The sequence below is a fragment of the Zingiber officinale genome, chromosome 2B, assembly GCF_018446385.1.
Source record: "Zingiber officinale cultivar Zhangliang chromosome 2B, Zo_v1.1, whole genome shotgun sequence".
Classification (NCBI taxonomy): domain Eukaryota; kingdom Viridiplantae; phylum Streptophyta; class Magnoliopsida; order Zingiberales; family Zingiberaceae; genus Zingiber; species Zingiber officinale.
This window is the reverse complement of record NC_055989.1, coordinates 14,921,043-14,932,486: the sequence shown is the minus strand read 5'-3', so window position 1 is coordinate 14,932,486 and position 11,444 is coordinate 14,921,043.

The window sequence follows — 11,444 nt, the reverse complement described above, 5'->3', positions numbered from 1 at the left end:
ACACACCATGTTATCTACAATATAAATTAATTGAACAACTACATTTATCATAAATGTAGACATTTGACCAATGTGATTCTTATAAATGTTTATACCAAAAGCTAGGCTTTTAGTATACACTCTAACAATCTCCCACTTATACTAAAAGACTAAGCTGCCATATCTGCTGCCATACATCTGATTCCCATGCCTTTCAAAAAGCTCTTGTCTTAAGGACCTTAGGTTATCATCTGATGCAATCTAGGCAGCAACAACTTCTCCTCGTTATACAATTTCTCGTATTGGGTAGTACTTGCGCTCTATTGTGTTTACTTGTCTTATAGACTCATGGTTTCTTCGAGTTTGTTACTGCACTATTATTATTACAATAAATTGTAATAATCTTTGGACAAACTAGAAATCATATCTAAGTCTATCTTGAGGTAATTAAGTCATTCAGCTTTTATGGCTACCTCAGAGGCTTGCCATATACTCAGCTTCTATGGTGGAGTCCAGAAAAACACCTATGCTTATCACTCTTCCATAGTTATGACTTTTCCTCCTAAAGTAAACACAAAACCCCGAGGTCGACTTATTATTGTCCCTATCCGATTGGAAGTCAAAATCCGTGTAACCCACTGGGACCAAATTAACTGCCTTGTAAGCTAGCATATAATCTCTAGCGCCTCTAAGGTACTTTAATATATGCTTTACTGCAGTCCAATGTCCTTGTCTAGGGTTACTTTGATATCTGCTAACTATGCCCTTGGAAAAACAGATTTCTGATCTCGTGTATAGCATACATTAGGTTGTCTAACTGCCGAAGCATAAAGAACTGCCTACATGTCCTTAATCTCCTTTGATGTCATCGGAGACATCTCTTTAGATAAAGACACTCCATGCTTAAAAGGTAAGAAACCTTTCGAGGAGTTTTGCATGCTTAAAATGAGCAAAGATTTTCCGATGTATCAAGCTTGGGATAAGTAAAATATATATTTTTTTCTTTCGATCCCTTATTACTTTGATCTCAAAAATATATACATTCTCCCAAGTCCTTTATATCGAATTATTTGGACAACCATACCCTTACTTCTGACAACATTTTGATATTGTTTCCAACTATCAAAAATGTTATCTACGTATAGTACAAGAAATACCACCACGTTTCCATCACACCTTTTGTATACACAAGACTTATCCGTTTACTCAATAAATCCATAGGTCTGGATTACTTTGATAAACCGGATGTTCCAAGACCTTGAAGCTTTGCCTCAGTCCATAGACTGATTGAGCTTGCACACAAGATGCTCTTAGCCCTTTGCAATGAACCCTTCTGGTTGCTTTATATGGATGCTTTCATCAAGACTTCCATTAAGGAATGTTATCTTGACATCCACTTGCCAAATAGATAAAAGAATCCGAATAGACTTAAGCATGGCTACCAGTGAAAAAGTTTCCTTTTTCATCAAGCCTTGCTTTGAAAGTTTCTACCTTCCTGTCTATCCTTCTTTTCCTATTATAGACCTTTTACACCCAAAGGCTTTTACACCATTTGGTGGTTCTACAAGCTTCCAGATTATATTAGAATACATATATTCTAATTCTGTTATTCATTACTCTTTGCCAAGATGCTGCATCTTTATCTTGGAGTGCTTCATCATATGACCGGAGATCAGGTTCATGTCCTTCAGGGATCGAGTCCAAAAACTCTCCCAAAACATGAATCTTTTTAGGTTGCTTAACAACCCTCCCACTACGACAAGACACTTTCTGTAATTGTGTATCATTTGTGATACGTGTTGCAGTTTCCTTGTGGTATCTTATCTTATACAGTTGGTACTAGATTAGACATATCTTTTATTATTTCCTTAAGAACAAATTTACTTATGAGCACGTGGTTCCTTATATAGTCCTTTTCTAAAAATCAGTCATTGATGCTAACAATGACCTTCTGATTTTTAAGACTATAAACCTACTTTTGTTTATCTAGGATAACTTACAAACAAGTGAACTCCTATCCAACTTATCATTGTCTCTCTTTAACATATGTGCTGGATTACCCGAATCCGAATATGCTTCAAAATAGGTTTTCACCTATTCAACAATTCTATATGAGTAGAGAGTTCTAACTTGGAAGGTACTATGTTCATTTTCGTTTTCAGAGTTTATCCTTAAAACAGATTTGGTAATTTTCTGAATAACTCATCATCTATCTAATTATTCCATAAGAGTCCTTTACCTTCTTTCTACTACACCATTTTGTTGGGGTGTACCAGATGCAGTTAGTTGGGATTAAAATCCAACTTCTGATAAGTGACTCCTAAAATCTCTCAAGATGTACTTGCCACTACGATCTTCCATAGTGACTTTTTACTTTAACATTTCTCCGCATCAACCTTGTATTCTTTGAACTAATCAAAGTACTTAGTCTTGCGGTACATTAAGTAAATTTATTTGTATCTTGAATAGTTGTCTATAAAATAGACAAAATATTCAATACTACCTCTTGTCTGGATAGTCATAGGATCACACAAATCAGAATGAACCAATTTCAATATATCTTTGACTCCATACCCCTTAGACTTAAAAGCTTCTTGGTTATTTTTTCTTCCAAGTAAGACTCACAGGTTGGAAAGATTTCCACTACCAATGAACCCAAAAGTTCATCAGCTACCAATGACTCCTACTCAAGTTAATATAACCTAGCCTTAGATGCCAAAGATATTAATGGTTCATTTCCGAAGGTTGCTTTCTCTTAAAATTAGAAGATGTGTTACTAATTTTCATTTGTTGCATCGTGGGAGTTATTGGATTTATAAATTGTCAACCAACGTACCAGAACAGATAACTTCCCTCTTTTTCTTAATAACAACTTTGTTATTAAAAGAGGCAGAATATCAAGTTCTTTGAATAGTTTAGAAACTGAAAACTAGTTCTTTCTAAACTTGGTGCGTAAAGACAATTACTCAAAAATTCATGTTTTATTCTTATCAAAAGATAAACATCTCCCACTGCAACAGCTACCATTTTTACAGTAGTGCCCATGTGGACGGTGTTTTAATTTTTCATTTAGTTGCCGGATTTCCTGGAATCCTGCAATGAATTGCGGACATGATTGATGGCATTTGTATCTACACTCCAGGTTCTGGTAGATAACACCACTAAACATGTTTCAACTAATGAATTAAATACACCTATATTGTTCTTAGTTCTAAGAAGACAGTCTACCTTAATGTCCAAGTCCTATTTCCAATCATTACAATTGGGACTACTAAGTCTTTTCTATAGTATAACAACTAGGGGATTGACAAACATTTTAAATCCTAAGAATCACAAAAATATTTGGTCAAGATCAATTATTTAAAATCCCCATGAATTTTATATGCCACGATAGTGTGGACGTATACAAAATCAAAGAGGAGATTTTATCCATTAATTTTATTATCTCATCAACTTTACTTTATGACGAATAAAATTAATAGTTGATCTGTCTTTGATCAAATATTTGGTCAAAACTTTTTGAATTTAAAATAACATTGATTCCTCAAACAATATTATTTAAATTCACCAACACCTCAAACACCGTGAATTTTGCATGCCACGTTAGTGTGGACGTATACAAATTCAACATTTGTAAAAGGAGGGTTTTAACCCATTAATTATCTTGTCAATAAGTCTTTATGACAAATTAATAGTTGGTTATCTTTGGTCACACAAATAATAGCAGTGACTCCGATGGGGAGGATACTGTTAGATGTGTCTAAGTGTATACCATTACTTGACACTAAGTCCATTAATAAGATTATGCCCTTCCGTTGGGGAAGATCACACGCCTTTAATATTCCTATAGTCATCCAAAATGGAAGTAATGCTCATGTGATCCACAAACAAGCACATCAGAGGGAGAGAAACTAATAGAGCTTGTTTCTCATGAAGGCACCATGAGGCCATTTATTTAAAAATCCCTCTCCCACTTAGTTATTTATAAATGAGGAATTTTAACTATGCTAGCCTACTAAATATGTAAACTAACATGCACACACAACACAATATAAAAGCAATAAATAGAAAATCTAATTTTCAACTATTATGGCTTTTATCTCTTGTTGTCCTCCGTGTGTTGTCATCCCAAGTTGCTGCCATATTGCGCCTCTGGTCCTTAGAAGGTTCCACGCTTTGCAAGATTCGATCCGCGACATAAATAGAATTTTACATTTTGATCCTATATTCCTCGAAGAAATGTACATGTAAACTAGATCGAACATAAAATAAAATTTACATCCATCGATCCTATATTCCATAAAAGGAATGTACATGTAACTAGATCAAAAATAAAATCCTAATAAAACTAAATACAGCTCCTGCTGTATTTTATAATACAATCATGCACACACAATAAAATGTCCTTGACATGTCCAAGGGTCCAATCACACACATAATAACTATAAGCCATAATAGTTGGATCCTGCATCCACAAAGTTAGCACATCCTACTATTATCCTGCCTAAATTATGTATGACATGTGCATAATTAAACTAATACCAAATACACAGAGGCAAAACCCTAGCTCTGATACCAATTGTTGGTTGCTACTCGGAAAGCCTAGAGGTTCCACTGTACAAAAATTTTGTACAAAGGTCTGAACCTTTTCCTAGCTACCATGTGTTCTTTTAAATTAAATTATGGATCGCCTGCGGAACTTAACACGTTTGATCCAAAACTTAATCTATTTGTTCTTTTAGGTTTTGACTTGGATCTCCTGCGGAACTTAACACGTTCAACCCAAATCACCTTAAGTTATTAATTCCATTAAATATTAATTTCCATAATTGGTTCCCAGTACTGACGTGGCGAGGCACATGGCCTTCTTGGATATGGGAGCAACCACCACCGACTAGACAAAACCTTTTATAGAAATCTAATATTTAATTTCCTAAAATAACTTTAGGTTAACCGAAAAGAACATTCAAATCACAAGGAAAAATAAAACAAAAGAACACAACTTCGAAAAACATATTCGAAATACTAGAATCGTAAGCCTCTTGTATTTGGTATTATTTCCATAAATAACTAGCATGATGCGGAAAGAAAAATTACTAGTTATACCTTTTAGAAAGACCTCTTGATCTTCTACCGTATTCCTCTTCTAACCTCGGACGTTGTGTGGGCAACGATCTTCCGAGATGAGAAACCACCAAACACCTTCTTCTCCTCCTAGCTAGGTTCGGCCAACACAAAGAAGCTTCACCAAGGACGAAGAACAAAACACCAACCAAGCTCCAAGGGATATAAACATTCTCTCCTTCTTCTTCTTCTTCTCCAAGTAGTATCCGGCCACCACAAGAGCTCCAAGCCAATAGAGAAGGTTCGGCCACCACCAAGAGGAAGAGAGGTTGGCCGGCCACAACACCAAGGAAAAGAGGGAGAGAAATAATAGAGGTTGTTCCCATGAAGCCTTCTCTACCCCCTCTTTTATAATCCTTGGTCTTGGCAAATAAGGAAAAATTAATAAAACCTTCCTTAATTCTTTTGCCATGAAAAAGAAAAATTAATTAAAAATTAATTTCCTTTTTCCAACTTATTTGGCCGGCCACCTACAATCCACAAATCAAGGAAAGTTTTAATTAAAACAAAAATTAAAACTTCCTAATTTGTTTCTAGAAATATATAAAAAATTCCCCAATAATTTTATCCCTTCATGATTGGTTAATAAAAAGAAAATTTAATAAATTAAAATCTTTCTTTTAAACATGTGGATAAAAAGAAAGTTATCTCTAAAAATTAAAATCTCTTTTAATCTACAAATAAGGAAAGATATCAAATCTTTTCTCAATCTTTTTGTAGAAACTAATAAAAGAGAATTATTAATTTTTAAACTTTCTTTTAAATCATGAACATGGTTAAAAAGGAAAGTTTTCTTAAAATTTAAAATCCTCCTTTAATCAACAAATAAGGAAAGATTTCAAATTTTAAACTCTCTTTTAAACATGTAGATGATTTACAAATAAGGAAAGTTTTTACCAAAAATTAAAACCATCCTTTTAATCTACAAATAAGGAAAGAGATTAATCTCTTCTCTTAATCTTTTGTAGAAAGTTATAAAAGGAAATTTTAATTTTAAACTCTCTTTAAAATCATGATATCCACATAAGAAATAATTTTAATAAAAATCCTTTTAATATTCTAGTGGTCCACTAAGCTTGGGACCCAAGCTTTGGCGACCCTACATAACTCATCCACTTGGTCTTGGCGGCCTAGCTTGGGTTCCAAGCTAGCTTGGCCGGCCCCATTGGATGGGTAAGAAAGTGGGTATGCGGTGAGTATAAATCTCTATATACTAGAGGCTACGATAGGGACCGAGAGGAGGAATTGGTTTGGTCTCCGATGAAATTAAGCATCCCGTGTTCGCCGAACACACAACTTAATTTCATCAATAATAATTCATTCCACTAAAGAACTATTATTGAACTACCGCACCAATCCCAAATTACATTTTGGGCTCCTTCTTATTATAAGTGTGTTAGTCTCCCTGTGTTTAAGATAACAAATGTCCACTAATTAAGTAAGTTACTGACAACTCACTTAATTAATATCTAGCTCCAAGAGTAGTACCACTCAACTTCATCGTCATGTCGGACTAAGTCCACCTGCAGGGTTTAACATGACAATCCTTATGAGCTCCTCTTGGGGACATTCTCAACCTAGATCACTAGGACACAGTTTCCTTCTATAATCAAGAACACACACTATAAGTGATATCATTTCCCAACTTATCGGGCTTATTGATTTATCGAACTAAATCTCACCCATTGATAAATTAAAGAAATAAATATCAAATATATGTGCTTGTTATTATATTAGGATTAAGAGCACACACTTCCATAATAACTGAGGTCTTTGTTCCTTCATAAAGTCAGTACAAAAGGAACGACCTCAAATGGTCCTACTCAATACACTCTAAGTGTACTAGTGTAATTATATAGTTAAGATAAACTAATACCTAATTACACTACGACCTTCCAATGGTTTGTTCCTTTCCATCTTGGTCGTGAGCTACTGTTTATAATTTATAAGGTACTGATAACATGATCTTCTGTGTGTGACACCACACACCATGTTATCTACAATATAAATTAATTGAACAACTACATTTATCATAAATGTAGACATTTGACCAATGTGATTCTTATAAATGTGTATACCAAAAGCTAGGCTTTTAGTATACACTCTAACAGCTAAATGATACAAAAGAAATGTGGGAAAATTCCCTCCTAATGTTCTGTCTTTTAGCGACGCGAAACATTCCACGCATCGCCAAAAAGTCATATTTTGTGACGTTGACCGTGCTATGCGTCGCTAAAGTCAGAATTCTTGTATTCCTCCACTTCCAACTTCACCACCGAGGAGGCAGAACCGAGTGCTGGGTGGAATATGCTCGGCGCTTGCCGGAATTTGAAGAACAAACCATTCTGCCCACTGTATTTAGCTAGAGTAGGCAGCAAAGGGAATTGCCCCTCGAGATGATGGATTGTTCATCAGAAACAGCAGAAGATTGGGAATCATTGTCAAAGAATTGCGGTATAAAGTCCGTTATCTCTTTGTCGAATAGAGTGTCGCAAGACAATGATGTGTCCTCAACTGAGCATGGTGAAGGAGTGTCTTGTGAATCAAAATCAAGTGTCCTCTCGAAAGAATCTTGTGTTTCCGTCTTATTGGAGATTGATGATGTTGCACAAGGGGGCCAGGTTCGTAAAGGCCGCAGAAAGTGGTTCTAGAATCATCCATAATAACATCATTAATATGACTTTTAGAATCACATTGATATTCCAAAACTGAGTACTGAGGATTAAACTAAGGTGATTCTAATATAATATCAGTTTGCCGACTACGTAGTTTCAAATGAGGATTACAGTCGATCAATTTCTCAAAATTCTTGCTCAACAAGGTCTGGGGACATTGAAGTAGATGCCTCTTGTGTATGTATGCTTGGCCGTTGGTAAAATCTCGAGTTGCTTGTCACGATGTATGCTTCCTTGGTTAGGGATCAGTCGCTCGGAAGAAAAGAGGTGGTCTTGCCAACACAATATCCAAAGTCCCATGGGCACCTTCAAAAAATACTTCCTTAATTGCAATAATGAACAGTGAAACTCAATATTGCACTTCAACCCACCTTCGAGAACTTCTCATACAAGTTTATGTTTGGCGAAGTAACATTTTGCCACTAAATCAGCTTCATATCTAGACACATACTTCCATGTCCCAATCCTCAATAATGAGGTAGGAAAATTCGAAGCTTCGATCTTACTCAATGAGCTCGGAGAAGCTGAGAAGTCAGATTGTTCACAAACTTCCAAGCCCTTCAAGCTAGTGAAGCACAAAGTTTTACCTGCATTTGCCTGAGAAAGCATCATCTGACTCATATCAGCTAAAGACTGACTCTTCCTGGGGTGAAGACCCAACGGTCCAAGTTCCCCAAGCACATTGTTGTACAGAGCCTGCTCACACGAAGTGCTCGCATCCCTGATTCTCTTGTGGAGACGTACGCGCTTCTCGTCCAAGGGTTCCTCCACTTCCAACTTAACCGCCGGAGTTGGCGGAGTCGAGTGCTGGGTGGAATCAGCTCGGCGCTTGCCGGAATTCTAAGACCAAACCATTCCGCCCACTGTATTTCGCTGGAATAGGCAGCAAAGGGAATTGCCCCTCGAGATTATGGATTGTTCATCAGAAGCAGCAGAAGACTGAGAATAATTGTCAAAGAATTGCGGTATAAAGTCCATTATCTCTTTGTCGAATAGAGCGTCGCAAGACAATGATGTGTTTCCTGAAGCCAGCTCCTCAACTGAGCTTGGTGAAGTAGTGTCTTGTGAATCAAAATCACGTGTCCTCCTGAAAGAATCCCGTGTTTCCATCAAGTGCATTTTTTCCTAACAACGATTTGGAGGCAACGGCGAGAAGACTTTTTGGTTAAAACAGGATTGCATGAACGAACAAGAGAATAGGGTAGGGTTTTAATGTATAGAAATAAAATAAAATAAGAATTATTTAATAATTGTTTTATTTGATTTAAAATGATATTTATTTTGATTTGTAATTTTGTCAAAAGAGAATACGAGTAGTTAATAAATTAAAATATTAATTATTTAATAAGTTGTTTGATTTGTTTTTAAATGATATTTATTTTGATTTATAATTTTGTTAAAAGAGAATACGAGCAGTTAATTTATTAATATAAATTAAAATATTAATTATTAAATAAATTTTTTCTAATACGTTTTCAAATGATATTTATTTTAATTTATAATTTATAAAAAAATTTAAAACTTTTTAATCTCGAATTTTATTTTAGTGACGCTTAATGTATTTACGTCGCCAAATGACCACAATTTGAGTACGGAAAAAATTCCACTACTATTAGTGACGTTGAGTGCAGAATACGTCGCCAAATGATCCAGAGAAAATTTTGCTGCCTTTTAGCAACGTGGAGTGACGTGCGTGTCGCCAAAGTCCTTCATTTGACGACGCGTATTGTTTAATGCGTCGCTAAATGATACAAAATAAATGTGGGAAAATTCCCTCCTAATGTTCTGTCTTTTAGCGATGCGAAACATTCCACGCATCGCCAAAAAGTCATATTTTGTGACGTTGACCGTGCTATGCTACGCTAAAGTCAAAATTCTTGTATTCCTCCACTTCCAACTTCACCGCCGAGGAGGCAGATCCGAGTGCTGGGTGGAATCAGCTCGGTGCTTGCCGGAATTCGAAGATCAAACCATTCTGCCCACTGTATTTTGCTGCAGTAGGCAGCAAAGGGAATTGCCCCTCGAGATGATGGATTGTTCATCAGAAACAGCAGAAGATTGGGAATCAATGTCAAAGAATTGTGGTATAAAGTCCGTTATCTCTTTGTCGAATAGAGCGTCGCAAGACAATGATGTGTCCTCAACTGAGCATGGTGAAGGAGTGTCTTGTGAATCAAAATCAAGTGTCCTCTCGAAAGAATCTTGTGTTTCCGTCTTATTGGAGATTGATGATGTTGCACAAGGGGGCCAGGTTCATAAAGGCCGCAGAAAGTGGTTTTAGAATCATCCATAATAACATCATTAATATAACTTTTAGAATCACATTGATCTTCCAAAACTGAGTACTTAGGATTAAAGTAAGGTGATTCTAATATAATATCAGTTTGCTGACTAAGTAGTTTCAAATGAGGATTACAGTCGATCAATTTCTCAAAATTCTTGCTCAACAAGGTCTAGGGACATTGAAGTAGATGCCTCTTGTGTATGCATGCTTGGCCGTTGGTAAAATCTCGAGTTGCTCGTCACGGTGTATGCTTCCTTGGTTGGGGATCAGTCGCTCGGAAGAAAAGAGGTGGTCTTGCCAACATAATATCCAAATTCCCATGGGCACCTTCAAAAAATACTTCCTTAATTGCAATAATGAACAGTGAAACTCAATATTGCACTTCAACCCACCTTCGAGAACTTCTCATACAAGTTTATGTTTGGCGAAGTAACATTTTGCCACTAAATCTCCTTCATATCTAGACACACACTTCCGTGTCCCAATCCTCAATAGTGAGGTAGGAAAATTCGAAGCTTTGATCTTGCTCAATGAGCTCGGAGAAGCTGAGAAGTCAGATTGTTCACCAACTTCCGAGCCCTTCAAGCTAGTGAAGCATAAAGTTTTACCTACATTTGCTTGAGAAAGCATCATCTGACTTATATCAGCTAAAGACCGACCCTTCCTGGGGCGAAGACCCAACGGTCCAAGTTCCCCAAGCACATTGTTGTACAGAGCTTGCTCACACGAAGTGCTCGCATCCCTGATCCTCTTGTGGAGACGTACGCGCTTCTCGTCCAAGGGTTTCTCCACTTCCAACTTCACCGTCAGAGGTGGCGAAGTTGAGTACTGGGTGGAATCAGCTCGGCGCTTGCCGGAATCCAAAGACCAAACCATTCCGCCCTCTGTATTTTGCTGGAGTTGGCAGCAAAGAGATTGCCCCTCGAGTGAATGGATTGTTCATCAGAAGCAGCAGAAGACTGAGAATCATTGTCAAAGACTTGCGGTATAAAGTCCATTATCTCTTTGTCGAATAGAGAGTCGCAAGACAATGATGTGTTTCCTGAAGCCAGCTCCTCAACTTGAGCTTGGTGAAGTAGTGTCTTGTGAATCAAAATCTAGTGTCCTCCCGAAAGAATCCCGTGTTTCCGTCTTATTGAAGATTGATGATGTTGCTCAAGGGGGACCAGGTTCATAAAAGCCGGAGAAAGTGGTTCTAGAATCATCGTTAATAAAATCATTAATATGGCTTTTAGAATCACTTTGATCCTCTAAAACTGAGTACTGAGGATTAAAGTAAGGCGATTCTAATATAATATCAGGTTGTTGACTAAGTAGCTTCAACTGAGGATCACAGTCGATCAATTTCTCGAAATTCTTGCTCAACAAGCTCTGGGGACATT